Source organism: Pinus tabuliformis, chromosome 4_1 (assembly GCF_031772625.1).
Source record: "Pinus tabuliformis cultivar Carrire ecotype Pingquan chromosome 4_1, CPIR1, whole genome shotgun sequence".
NCBI classification, from domain to species: Eukaryota; Viridiplantae; Streptophyta; class Pinopsida; order Pinales; family Pinaceae; genus Pinus; species Pinus tabuliformis.
The window spans coordinates 286,311,797-286,326,814 of NC_142303.1; the positions used below are offsets into that span (position 1 = coordinate 286,311,797).

Genomic DNA, 15,018 nt, shown 5'->3' on the forward strand with positions numbered 1-15,018 from the left:
CAATGTCTTTAGGTAGAAGTCACATAAGAGAATCTTTTGGCTGACGTGTTTCGAACCAACAAGTGTGGTTCATCATCTCGTCCTAATGATGAACCACACTTGTTGGTTCGAAATGCGTGAGCCAAAAATTCTATGTGATTTCTACTAATTAATATTTGAGAAATTATGTTTTATTAAATACATTTTAAACTTTATCATGGTGATGAAAATAGTTAGACGTAATTGTTATTATAATGAAAATAATAAAATAAAGTATGTTCAAAAGTATATGTATGAAATTTTATCAATCAAATTGTCTTCTTTCCTTGTAAATAAGGAGGAGGTTTTATATATCAATTTGATGTGTAACTTGAGAGTCAACTAATATTAGTTTTTTTTAATCATGTTTTTAATTAAAAGAATTGAATGTTTTCCAACATCCAATATGCTCAAGAAATAATAATACCTAAAAAACATACAGATCTTATCTAAAGATATACATTTTCTGAAAAACACCCAAAAGCATACAAAACATGACTAATATAGTCATTTAAGGGGTACAAGAAGCATTAGGGGATCCATAGAATTCATATTTCCAAACTAGGCATGGGAAGCATTGGGGGATAGGGCATATTGAAACTTTCCCATTGATCCATAACATCCCTATTTCCAAAGTAGCCTCTTTGTTGGCCAATTTGCCTTCTTCTTGATTTCTTTGATGGAGAACATGAAGAAACTTTGGTTTCAATATGGGAAAGAGAACTTTGATTTTTGAAAGATATTTTTTATTTTTCTATTTTAAAAAGAGCTCAGACCACCATATGGCTAAGGATGACCCTAAACTCACTTATAATTATTAGAGATTTAGATTACTAAGGTGAGCTAGAAATGAGTGGTTCAGGAACCACATATGCCTCTGCTTAATTCTTTCATCTAGGAACCACATATGCCTCTCCCTAATTCTTTCATTTAGATACCCATCTGCAAGCATAAAATGTTTTTATAAGTCCATCTAGATGCCAAGAAATAACCAAATCAAACAACCTTAATTAAATTATTATTATAATAAAGAAGTTAAATTTATTATGAAAATAATCTATACGTAAAATTGTAATTAATTTTGTAAAATTAAAATTAATTTCATAATAAACTAATTTTCTATATGATAAATATAAAATTATTTTTTTAATTCTTTAGTATATTTTCGGAGTCATTGTTTTATTATATTTAAAATTGTGTATTTTATTAATTATAATTATTATATTATTCAATTTATCTAAATGTTTAAAATAAATAAAACAATCACAAACAAAATGGAATTTTCAAATATTATTTTAGATATAAGAAATTTTATTTTACATTGCAATTAAATTATTGAAATAGAAAAAATATTTGATATTCAAATCCTTTCAAACTCGTTTTTACCAATTCAATATGGTTGTATCTATTTTTAGTCAACTGGAAATTGTGGTGGGTAATTTGAATAAAAGTTTTAATTTATTAAAATTATTAAATTATTAAGTTAATATATTTTGCCATTTTATCTTTTATTTTATAAATAGAAAATTTTATATATTACTTTAGTATTTAACTCTATTAGAAATTAAAAATTAAATTAAAAAAATTAATATAGCTAGAAAATAATATTTTTAACCAACTCAAGAACTAATATCCATTCTAAAATTAATAATCTAACTTTGTGAAGTTAAAATTATCATTGATAATATATGCAGTTAAGAAAAAGTGAGATAAAATGAAACTTTTTCATTATAACCACAATCTGACTTAATAATCATAAATCTTGTCATTACAACTCTAAACTAATATAGTTAATTATTTCTACCAATTAGATAAAAACCCTTGTTAATTTAACTAAACTAACAAAAATCCAATTTCTAACTTCCTGGTCATAAATCTTGTCATTCCAACTCTAGAATCTCAAACCAATTCAATATAATCCATTACTTTCACAAACTCAATAAAAACCAAATCGCAGCTACTCATTTGACTTAAAAATAAAAAAATGATAAGGGATCCCTGGCCGTACAAATAAAATTTCTCAAGTTACTATCTCATTCAAATGCAATTTTAAAATAAATTACTATTAATAATAATTATGCGGAATAACATATACATAATTATTAAAAACATAATACACTCAGTTTCATTTTCGACGAGTCCAACTTTGATGAGTCCCTCGACGCTGTATTACGTATTAGATCAGTCCCTGGACGCTGTTATCAATGCGTTTTGGAAACTAGACTGCTCCCAAACTGTTGGAAAATGTGTTTGACCCTATGGGCAAAGCTTAAACAAATGAGAAAATGTGCACACATCCATATTGAGCGCTACAATATCAAAAACTTGTATCGTAACATACTATTTAAGCAGAATAAGGTTGGGTAGTGTATTGCAATTCAGTGTGTGAGGTTTTTAAGAAGGCAATGCTTCATATTTTCTGTATAGATTTGCCTTCGATTTTGTTTGAGGGTTGTTATTATGTAGGTAAATTTGACTTGATAATATTTGTAAACATGAAGAAGAATGAAGATGATTAATATGATTTTGATGTTGTAAAGAGGAATGAAACCATGATAGGTTTTTGATGTTGATGTCCCCAAATTAAGAGGGAGGTTAAATTAGAGAATGAATGAAAGCATTGCAATGTATTGAGGATGTATTGGTGTTGTTGAAGAAATGAAATAAGAGAAGATTATGACTAGTTGCATATGAATAACTGGATATAAGTGGCATTAGGATGATTGAAGACCCTCAAGGTTTATGTTTACTTGTATGTATATTTGAAAGTTTATTAATAATTGGGGTTTTTTTTGTGTGTCCATACAAAAGTTGAACACTCTGGGAGACAAATGGATATATCTAGTTTATTAGGGAGAGATGAAGCATCTAATTGCTGATGCTTGGGAGGACATAGGGTTGGACTATGTGTGTTTGATTTCTAAATACCGAAGAGGGAGAGTGGCCTTGGTCTTGGAGCTATGACCTTGGATACACACCTAAATCCATGGATTGATGGTTAGTTAGTAAGCCTGATGGTACCTAGACTAGTGAAAAGCTTTAGTCCATCTTAGTCCCACCCAGATAGATTAAGCTGGTCAGGAATCTAATCTGTAGCACTAAGTGTGTTGAAATCTTATTAGTTCATTTTGGATATCTTCCATGTACCTCTATAGATATAGGTAATTATGAATACCTCCCTAGTCAAGACTGAGTGTTGAAGAATGTAACTAGTGTCGATCTTCATAATTATATTTGAAATGTATTTGTCAAAATAAAGAAAAAAATAAATCTTATTATTAAATAAGTTGGCTTATTAAAGAATGTGTTTCATGCTTGGGTCAATTGATTTTAGGTCAGATTCTCCATTGAAAACTTCTAGGGTTTATGTTAAGTTTCCTTGTCCATGTCACATGTAAAGCACCCTTTTTGGGAATTATTTGTCATGAAAGAAAATTATTTTAATGTAAATTAGTTCAAGTATTCCTCCTCCAACAAGTCGGCCTGATTAGAAGTATTTAATCACTTAAGATGACTATATCTAAGCAACAACTCAACTCATTTGGAGGGCATCTCACACAATTTTGAATTGAAGTAGCTGGAAGCAGAAATGTTGTGAAGTTCAAGAAAGAACCTAGAATCAAAGTTGTTGGGTCTCTCTCTCTCTCAAGTGGGAAGAAATTTTGAAGCTCCATCAAGGTTGAAATTATAAAGTTGTTGCATCAAGGTCAAAGCTGTGAAGCTGCTACATTAAGGTCAAAGTTGTGAAGCCACATGAAGATTGAAGTTGTGAAATTGCTAGGCTGAAGCTATTGAAATTCCTAGATCGAAACTGCAGTCCTGAAATTGGGTCAAATTTTTGTTATTGAAAAGCCGAAATTTTTGGATTGTTGCTGAGTTGAATGGTGGCTATCCCAAGGAGGGACACATAGCTGTGATTGTTTAATTCTTCAATTCGGACTTAAGTTTGGTGGAAGGGTTTTGGGTGTGTGACTTTAATGCAGTTTATTGTTTACTGACCTCAAGGTTGAAACTATGGGTTATCACTTTTGACGAGGGTGTTTGGAAGTCATTTCTCCTTTGCCATGATTTGTCTCTGCCGGTGCTCTTTGTTTTCAGCTGGTATTTGCAATGGGTGGTAAGTATCCTGCCTTGTTTGTCTCGTATGGTGGTTTACTGTGCTTTGTTGTTCCTCTATGGTTTGTTGCTATTGTGCCTCTACTCATTCTCTGTGTTCTGTTGATGTTGTGCCTCGGCCATTCTCTGTAGCATGGAGGGTTTCAGGTCTTCTTCCTCTGCAAGTCTATTTTTCCCTCTGATTTGGTTCAAGCTTGTCTCTTCTCTATTTATGGTGGTTTGTATGTTTATGTTTGGTTTGCTGATGGTTTGGCTCTGAAATGTTGCTGCATAGGACTACTTGACACACTCACTCTCAGGTAAGCTCCTCCTTCCAATTTCAATTTCACTCCTTATTTTTGAAGGGTCAGAAAGCAGAACACATCCATGACTCTTCTTCTGGTGGAAACCATCTGTTGCAGGTCTCTGCTCTCGTCCTTTGTCACAAAATTGATTCTCCTCCAGGTAAAAACCCTGGTTCCTCTTCCATTGGGCTATTCACTGTTTTTTTTTGTTTTCTTGGCTCACACTCACTGCTGCCTTTCTCTGTGGTGGTGTGTAGGCCCTTCCAGAGAAGCACTACTCCACAGCTTCATCCTGGGGACTATTTGCAGGCTTAGGGAAACCCAGGTAGGGTCTTTCCGTGGTTGTAGTGGTTTCTTGCTTGCTTTCTTGTGTGTTTGGTTTGCAGCTGTTTTGTCGCTTGCTCTTGTTTGTAATTAGGCTATACCCTTGAGGTTTTGGGTCCTTTGTGTCTGTATGTGTTCTATGAGGTGTTCATGCCCTCGTTGTTAGATTAGGTCTAGCCTGTGGACTGTAATGTATTTGGTTTTCATGGATTTGGAACCCTCCATGATTTCTAGATTACAGAATTTGTAGAGTGAATTTTATTGAATGAAAAATGAAAATGCAATGTACAGGAAGTGCTTTTCAAATGCAGAATATAATAGTAACTAGGTTTTGTTTTGTTGAGAAAAGAAATATATATACTGGTGTACCTCTGTTTGGTTCTTAGTTTTGAAATGCTTCTTGTTACAGAATGCTTGTCGATGCTTGTTCAAATCTTTTGGATAAATGGTTTCACTTGCTTTCATTTTGATGCCTGAAACGTCTATGCACAAAGAATGTAATGAAAATTAATCTACTTCCTTAATGACAGATTTTGAATTGTTAGTTATTACAAAAATTCAAATAATTTTGAAGGACAACTTCTAGGATCTCTCTCCTCTCTCGATGGCATCCCTTCCATCTTCTCTGATTTTTCCTTTTCAATACATTATTAGAAGTTTCTTTACAATTGAGGAACTGTTCCTCAATTACTTTTCAGTTGCTTAACAGTTTATTCAAACAAGTTCCTAACTAATCCTATCTTAATCTATTTACCTAATTTAAAAACTAACAATGGCTAAGTCAGCCTTAATTTTAAATTAAACAAAATGTAACTAAATGAAACAAAACTTGAAGTGTTTTCCTCTCTATCTGTAAAAATAAAATAAAAATAAAACCATTTCCCAGTTGTCGCCTCTTCTCTCGGATGCATCAGGCTCCCAGGGTAAACTAAACTCATGGCTCTTGTCCATGAGCTCTTCATAGAGTACTCGGCACTTTGAATCTGGCTAGCATCTAACCATGAACTATCTTCAATAGGATGACCCTTCCACTTGACTAGCTACTCCAAATATTATTTCCTTCGAGTCCTCTTGGCCACTTGGGTATCTAGGATCTGTTCGATCTCTAGAGGCTTTGATGGGGGCATTTGTTTAATCCACGAATCATTCTCTTTCTGGGTGTCCCATGTTGGTCTTTCCAAACTGTATTCTTCATCTACCACAGTGTACGGGTATAGATCTGCCACATTGAAAATGGGTGAAATTCCAATACCTGGGGGTAACTACAATTCGTAAGCATTCACAGAAAACTTCTGAAGAATCCTGCAAGGTCCAATTTTTTTCCATTTCAACTTGTTGTATACGCCTTTAGGAAACCTCACCCTACATAGGTGTGCTAATACCATGTCTCCTACATTGAACTGTACCTCCCACCTTTTCAAATCTGCCTTCTACTTGTATCTTTGGTTGTTGTCTTGTAATTTTAATTTCACCCGTTCATGAAGATCGCTGATTGCCTTTGTGAAATCTTCACCATCAGCACTCCTATGCTCCAACTGTCCCAAATCCCGTAACTCATGTACTCCACATGGGTGCATTCCATACAATATCTAGAAAGGACTACTGCCCATGCTTCGGTTGGGAGAATCAATATAAGCAAATTTGCTTGTGCAAGCACATGATCCCACTGTCGAGAATTTTCTCCAGCTAAACTCAATAATTTTCCTAGACTTTGGTTCACCACTTCGGTTTAACCATCAATCTCTGGTGATAAGCTAAGCTGAAGTTTAGTTTGGTGTCTAATTTTTTCCATAGGGTTCACCAAAAATTTCCTGTAAACTTAACATCTCTATTTGAAACAATAGACTGTGGCAAGCCATGTAATGTAACTATCTCGGTAAAAAACAAATGTGCTACATGTGTGGTGTCATTGGTTTTCCTGCATGGAATAAAATGTGTCATTTTGGTGAAACGATCCACCACCGCCATGAAGGAATCAAAAGCCTGTTGTGTCTTCGACAGACCTAAGACAAAGTCTAAACTGACTGAGTCCCATGGTTTGTTCGGAATATGTAAGGGCGTATACAACCTTGTGTTCTCGCTGTGTCCCTTTGCAAGCTGACACACCTTGCATCTAGTCACAAACCTCTATACATCTCTGTGCATCTTTGGCCAATAGTAAAAGTGACTCAACTAATCCAAGGTCTTGTCCATGCCAAAATGCCCAGCTAAACCTCCATTATGATTTTCTTGGATTAAGTTCTCTCTCATAGAATATTCTGGAATACAAAACTTCCCTCCTTTGAACAATAACCCTTCCTGCATATTATATTCTATCCATGATTTGCTATCTCTCAACAATGGATTTTGGCAAGCTTCATAAGCTTCCTTAAAATCTTCATCTGCCTCATACAAGTCCTTAAGATGTTCAAATCTTAATACTTGTATCGTACTTTCCTATAGAATCAAATTCCTCCTGGTTAACGCATCTGCCACTTTGTTGGCTTGACCACTGATGTGTTTCAACGGAAATGTAAAACTCTGCAAGTACTCCACTCACTTCACATGTTTATGGTTCAACTTATGTTGCTGCATAATATACTGCAATGCAGAATTATCTGAAAATAAGACAAATTCATTAGCCAACAGATAATGTCTCCAATGCTTTAGCGCTTGAACCACTGCATAAAATTCCTTGTCATAAGACGTGTACTTCTGCCTACATTCATTTAGTTTCTCACGGAAATAGGCTACTGGCTTGTCCTCTTGGCTAACTACTGCACCAATGCTTGTCCCATTGGCATCACAATGAACTTGAAAACGTTTGTTAGAGTCTGGTAATCTCAAAAGCAAATTTTTAGTAATTTTCCTTTTGAGCAGCTGAAAACTCTTCTCTTCCATTTTTGTCCAATGGAAAGGTTGTTTTTCCTTCTTAATGGTGTCCAACATGGGTGCACAAATCCCACTGAAATTTTTAATAAATTTCCAATAAAAACTCGCCAATCCATGAAAACTTTGTACCTCAAACAAACGTTTGGGATATGGCCAGCTAACTATGGCTGAAACCTTTTCTAGATCCATTTTTAGTTCATTCTCGAAAACCCCAAATCCCAAATAAATTAACTCTTTCTTGAAAAAAGAACATTTCTTCAAATTTATTAGTAATTTATTCTACTGCAATTTTTCCAATACATACCTCACGTGTCAAAAATGCTCTTCCTTCGTATTGCTGAATATAAGTATATCATCCAGATATACAATCACAAATTTTCCAATGAATTCCTTCAGCATCTCATTCATCAACCGCATGAATGTGCTAGGGGCATTTCTCAATCCAAATGGCATAACCAGCCATTCGTACAAGCCTTCATTAGTCTTGAAAATTGTCTTCCACTCATCACCTTCTCAAATTATGATTTGGTGGTAGCCGCTATTCAGGCCTATCGTTGAAAATTACACTGCTCCACTCAAACAATCCATCAATCATCCATCCAAGGTAAAGGGAACCTATACCTGAGAGTAATCTTGTTAATGGCCTGGGAAATGTGCACATTCGCCACTTACCTCCTTTCTTAGGAGCTAAAACAGTCGGAACTGCACAATGGCTTAAAATCTCCCGAATCAGTCCTTTATCCAACAACTCCTGCACCTACTATCAGATTTCTTCATTATCCTTCACACTCATCCAGTAGAGAGCCTTGTTTGGAAAACTCGCTCCTTGAATAAAATCAATATGGTGATTAATGCTCTTCTTCAGTGGTAATTTTTCCGGAAAATTGTCTACCACAATATCACTAAACTCTTGCAGCATGTCATGTATCTCTTTAGGTAAGTCAATGACTTCAGTATGGATCAATACTAGTTTTGGCCTTCGCAAAACTGCGTACTTCACCTCATCATCCTCCATCTGTCGCAGAAACTCTTTTCCGCCTAATAGTAGTGCTTTTGTCCCACTGGTTTCTGCAACATCCTCTTCCTTCATGGGCACTAGGGTATGCTTTATCCCATCTTTAACAAAATTGTAATAGTTTGTTGCCCCGTCATGGATGACCTTCCTATCATACTGCCATGGTCTGCCCAATAGAATATGGCACATGCCCATAGGCATGATATCGCAAGTCACCTTTTCTTCGTACTTGCTAATATGAAACTCTACTTCACACTGCTCATTGACCAGTAGTTGGTGACCTTTCTACAACCAAGAAACCATATATGGAGTTGGGTGCTTCAACTTCTTCAAACCAAATTTTCCCTCATTTTCCAGATTATCAGTGCTTCCACTGTCTATAATTAATTTGCAGCATTTCCCATGCGACTTACATACAGTCCGGAGCAATGCTTTCCTCTGTGTCTGATCAGCTACATCCTTAGCTAGTTTTAATAATACCTTGTTCAACACCAAGGTTTCCTTAGTTTCTAACATATTTTCCACTTTCTTTGGTAGTGCCTTTGCTTCATCGGGCTGAGCGACATATGATCCCCTCTGCCCAGTTTGTTCATTTTCAGGACATTCAAAGGACCTGTGTCCCCACTTGTGACACTTGTAACACTGATAGGCATTTCCTCTGCCTTTACCATTACCTCTTCCTCACTGGTATGACCTTCCTCCTCTGGTGTTACATTTCCTTTCACTCTCTCCCAAAGTCTTTGAACTACTGCCCTCTTCATTGCTGTTGGCAGTCCTACCTCTGCCAAAGGTCTGTTCCCAACCTCTACCAGAACCACGTCCTCTTTTGGCATTTTGTTTCCTAGCAATCTTTTCCTCCGCCTTCAAAGCACTCTAATAAACTTCCTCTATGGTCTTAGGGGAAGGAATACTAATTTTTTCTAGGATCTCCATCCATAGACCATTTAGAAACCTTGTTGTTTTCTCAAGGTTATCTTCAATATAACTAGCTCTCAGGTTAACTTTATTAAATTCTTTAGTATATTCCTTCACAGTCATCATTCCCTGCTTCAGGTTTTGTACTTGTCTATAAAGGGCACTTTGATAATCTTTAGGAAGAAATTTGCTCTTCATTCTAGCAACCATCCTATCCAATTTTTTAATCAATGGTTTGTTTAACCTCCTCCTTTATGCATGTACAATGTCCCACCATAGAGCTGCATGTCCCTTCAATTTGATGGCAGGAAACCTGATCCTCTTGTCTTCCCTGATTTACTCAACATATTTATCTAGTTCACTTATCCAGTCTAACAATGCCTTTGTGGATAAACTACTGTCATAATTAGAGAGCTCCAGTCTTGGCTTTCTTCTAGCCAACAAAACAGACCTCAATAGTTTAATTTCTGGTCCTTCATCATCTGACCCATCCGTCGTGGCTATGTTTTCCTCCTCACTGTCATCCCCACCTTCCAGATCTCTATGCCTTCCTGCTTCCACTACTGCCAAACGTGCAGTTAAATTCCTAATTTCTTCTCGTAGCCCTTCATCTACTACTCTTCTGATGGCTCTTCCTTGACCCCTTCTTCCTACCTCCATTTTTACTGAGAGAAAGGAACAACCTGGCTCTGATACCAAAAATTGGTGGTGATCCTGAGGAGGGACACATAGCTGTCACTTTTTAATTCTTCGGTTCCGAATTAAGTTTGGTGGCAGGCCTTTTGGTGTGTGGCTTTAATGTGATTTATTGTTTACTGTCCGCCCTCTGTATTGACCTCGGGCTTGAAACTATGGGTTATCACTTTTGCGGAGCGTGTTTGGAAGTCATTTCTCCTTTGCGATGGTTCGCCTCTGCAGGTGCTCTTTGTTTTCACCTAGTATTTGTGATGGGTGGTAAGTATCATGCCTTGTTTTCCTCGTATGGCAGTTTACTGTGCTTTGTTGGTTCTCTATGGTTTTTTGGTGTTGTGCCTCTTCTCGTTCTCTGTGGTCTGTCGATGTTGTGCCTTGGCTTGTTCTCTGTAGCGTTTCACTGCTCAGGCCTTTCGAGGGTTTGAGGTCTTCTTCCTCCGCAAGTCTATTTGTCTCTGTTATTTGCTTCAAGCTTGTATCTACTCTATTTGTGGTGGTTTTTATGCTGATGTTTGGTCTGGTGACAGTTCGGATCTGCAAATCTCAAATCCCTGCCCGGCTATTGCATAGGACAACTCGGCACACTCACTCTCAGGTAAGGACCTCCTTCCAATTTCAATTTCACTCCTTTTTTTGAAGGTTCTGATGCAGGGGCATTCACCCAAGAGGAAATCATTGTAAATAGTAGACATAGGGGGTCATGTATTTTTAGGAAATAGCTTTCATAAGTCTCAAGTTAATGTAATATCTATGCCTTTAAGTGAGATTTAATTAGATAATGGAGGAAGTTGTAAAATCTCTCAAATAAATGAGAACTGAGTGATGAATAAATGACAAGAGTCATACGTCAAATAGGACTCTTAAACAGTTTCATGATTCGAGGAATTAATTGAACCTCGACATGGACCATCAAGAAAAACAGGGGATGAATCTATTTTAAAAACGGAGAAAAAGATGGAATGGATAAAGTCTCGAGGGGGCTTATCAAATGTAATACTGCCACATATGTATTATGTAGTGAGCTTTAGGGCTTTAGTTAAGTGATTCAAGGAAAGGATGTAATCGTATCCTTCACAGTGATCCGATCCAATGTTTCCATATAAATATAAGCGTGATGGACCTGCGCGTTCAATAGGAGATATAGAGAGAGACAGATAAAATATATGTAAGCCTATGAGTAGAGTCAAAAAGAGGTTGCAACATTGAAGAACTGGCCTGTGCGAGACCGAGGAGTCTCGAATGTAATCTTTTCTTTTACATTAATATATACAGAGTTGTTCCTGACTATGTTAGTGCATTGGGAAGTATTTCATGAATGATTTACTGTGAATTCGTAGGCTCTGTAATCGATGCAGGCATAATTTTGAAGGATGCAGAGGAATCGAGTTGACTCAGTGGAATCGTAGAAGGACCCTTGAATCAAATTGATGAAGCAGAGTAAAACTTTGGAGAGAAGGAGTGAAGTGAGGATTGTTGAGGAACCAAGCTCAAGAGGGAGTCGTGCAATAAAATAGTAAGAAGCCTAAAACCTATGAGGAGGAGCTAACTCGTGGAAACCTGGAGACGTAGCGTAGAAACTAAGTAAACATAAGAGCGAGGGAGAAAAATATCAGTGCACAGGAGCTGTCGGATCACATGGATCAACGGTCCATATGATTTATTTGAATAGGGAGGTGAAACATTGCATCGACTGAATTATTTATCGAGAGTAAGTCTTGCAACTCAAAATCTAGTTTACACTGAAAATTTAGTGCAAAACATAGTCGGAACTGAGTTTCAGACGTGAAATATTATAGAGACTAGTTTATAGCCTTATCGGGTCTGGAGAACTAGTCGGACCGGCGATTTGAAGAACTCAAGGGCTAGTGTAAAGGAATGTCGATATGCTGATAGTGATTAAGCGTTAATCGGCGATCAGAGGCATCAGAAGGTCAAGAATCGGCGTTGGAAATAGGCTTGCGATAATGCAAAGGGCCGATGGATGAATGGACCCGACGTCACTTTGAGCTACTGTGTGTAAACTTTGAAGTCCACTCTATATTGGTTCGGGCGGAAGGTTAAGGTAAATCCTTTGTATATTGTTAAAGAGTTGCACCAGTGTTTAAAAGCTAGAACATATAATTAATGACTCCAATAGTCACATATCGGAGTCGGAGGGGTGTTGCAACCATATATGTGGTGTGCCTGCAATAGGAGCGAATGCCGATTGCGATGCGGTTTAACCTAGGGGATTGTGTAGAGTCCATATAAATGTGGATGAAGGTATGTTTGTGCGATATTTCCTTTGTAAAAGGGTTATAAAGGAAAAGGAACGCTGATAGTGTTTTTATGTATAAATACAAATATTAATCGTGTTTAGAGAGGGAAGCTTATGTATAAGTGGCTAATGGATGGTTCAAAGGTTACGAAGGGGTTTAGCATTCCGATAAGAAGGACAAATGGAAAGACTTCAATAAAGTCATAAACAAAGGCTTGAGGGCTATTTTAAAGTCCCGATAGAAAGGTTTGGCAGGATGATTGAGTTTCGATTTAAAGGAACTATGGTAAAAGGGCCTTAACCATGTATGGTTAATGAAGATTTGACTCCATTGGAGAGTTAGATACCTGGGATTGTCCTATTTATGCATTTTATGCATATTGTGGGTGTGTGTGAGGTGTTACCCTGCACCATTAGTGGTATCATAGTAGAGGTTTGTAACCAGAGAAAAATTGAAGTTAGAGGGAGGGAAGATTTCCTATGAAAAGGAGGTTGCACACAAAAGAAGGTAATGTGCATAAGGCTACAATAGAAGAATGTAAGGGAAACTTTTGAAGTTCTGGAAGATTGTAGCAGTTCCAACAGAGGCTTGGAGTAGGCAGGAATAGAGGATTCCTTGAAGGAAAGAGAAAGAGAGATTGCTTAATGCAAGTTCTAAAGGAAAGAGGACTTGAGGGACAAAACTGAGGATAATCCATTCAAATTGCAGAAGAATGGGTGAAACAAGATCATACTGAGATCTTGAAGGCAAGGTAATGTGTTTTGTTTTAAATTAAGAATGTGTGTTTTTATACTAATGCACAAGTGACAACAAGAGAAGTTGTGAGAGAAGAACTAGATGTGTTCTTGAAGGCAGAGTAAGGAGAATACTCTGAAGAAGAAGTGGCAGTGAACCTGAAGAATCCAACAAGAGACTGGATAGAGAGGATAGCTGAAGTGTTCTCAAGAGGAAGTGAGAGATTGCAGAAGCCTAGAAGGAGAAAAGGTGTTGCTCAAGAGGAGATTTCAGACAGAGGACCGTGCTTACCAAAAGATTGAGTGAGGAGATATTAGTGAGGTAAGACTGTAGCGATGAGGACTAGTTGTTGCAGAGGCTTGTTGCAAAGGAGCTCATGAAGAAAGAAGAGAAGAAGATGACTGCTAATAGTCATAGCAGAGGTTTAGAGAGAAGCCACAACAGAGGATATAAGAAAGAGGATACCAAAGCAAATGGAAAGATGATGTTTCAAGAAGAAATTGACAAAGAGGTTTTTGAATTAAAAGAACAACTCAATGAATTAAGGAGAATGCTTGAGGAAAGCCAGAGACTAGGTTGGGTCTTGAGGAAGAAGCCAGTGGAATGGCATGAGATGCAAAGAAGGCTAAAACAAAAGCAAGTGAAATAGCTGATGGAAAAACTCAAGGAAGTTGAGCTAGAAATGGAAGAGTCCATTTGTGAACCAGAACAAGGAAAATTTTGTGTTGGGTCCCTATAATACTAGTGATTACCCCATTACTATTTTAGTTGTATCCCTTATTAATATTGTTGTGCCCCTATTGTTCCCATATTGTTATTATTGTGCCCCATAGAATCCCTCTATTGTTATTTTTGTGGCTTTATATTATTATTGTTAGGTCAGCTGGGTTATATTGTGACTCCTTAGTCTCCTATATATAGAAAGGAGGTTTTGTCATTTGAATCATCCAAGAATTGTTCATTTGTGTAATGTAAAGGAGGTTTCCCCCTGAAAGAGGTTGAATTCTATGGCGTTGATCTCTCTTTTCTATCTTTTTGTGAGCTGGTTTCATAACATTTGGTATCAGAGCTTTGGATTCTAGGGTTTCGTTGCTCCAAATAGATCATCGTGGAAATTTCGCTATAACTTTTTTTCTGCAATGTTTCAGAAGCTAAAAAAACACCCATTTGAGAAGAAATTGCACTGAATCTCAGGTCCGAATTTCAGAGCGTTTCACGCTATATTTGCGGAGATATGCTCTGAGGAAGTTGGTCTTTTTGCAGACTCCTAAATTACATTCCAAATAGGTGACCTGGGGAAAATCGTCATAACTTTCTCTCTGAGCATCGAATTTAAATTTCATAAGAAGGTACAAAAAGAGGATGGACTGTAGTTTCTTGTATATATTTTTCAGAGCCAAAGGTCGAAACAGTGACTCGTGGCACGTCGTACAAGTTCGCTCTACTGAACTAGTCTATAAATTAGGTCATCTTGGGAGATTGTGTATAACTCTTCATTGAAGAATCCAATTTGGATTAGACTGGTGGCATTGGAAATAGGACACAGAGGACTACTACAGGTCGCAATTTCAGAACTGGATGATTTGAAATTGCAGAGATACAACAGATTCAATATCAAGCTTCTACAAAGTGAAAAAATGTGTGTAGTTTTTTTTTTTTTAATTTTTGCATAAGCTTTTGAAAAATTAGTTTGAATCGGTGATTGATGCCCTGAGGAAAGAAAATGCAAACACCTAGTAAGCAACCTGAAAGCTCTAGCATGACTCATGAAGAAGAGGAAGAAATGCAA

General features: G+C 36.8%; 1 pseudogene; it reads left to right on the forward strand.

Annotated features, from left to right (window-relative positions):
* Positions 1-15,018, forward strand: part of LOC149175381 (subtilisin-like protease SBT1.5) — a 126,572-nt pseudogene that overhangs the window by 49,972 nt on the left and 61,582 nt on the right.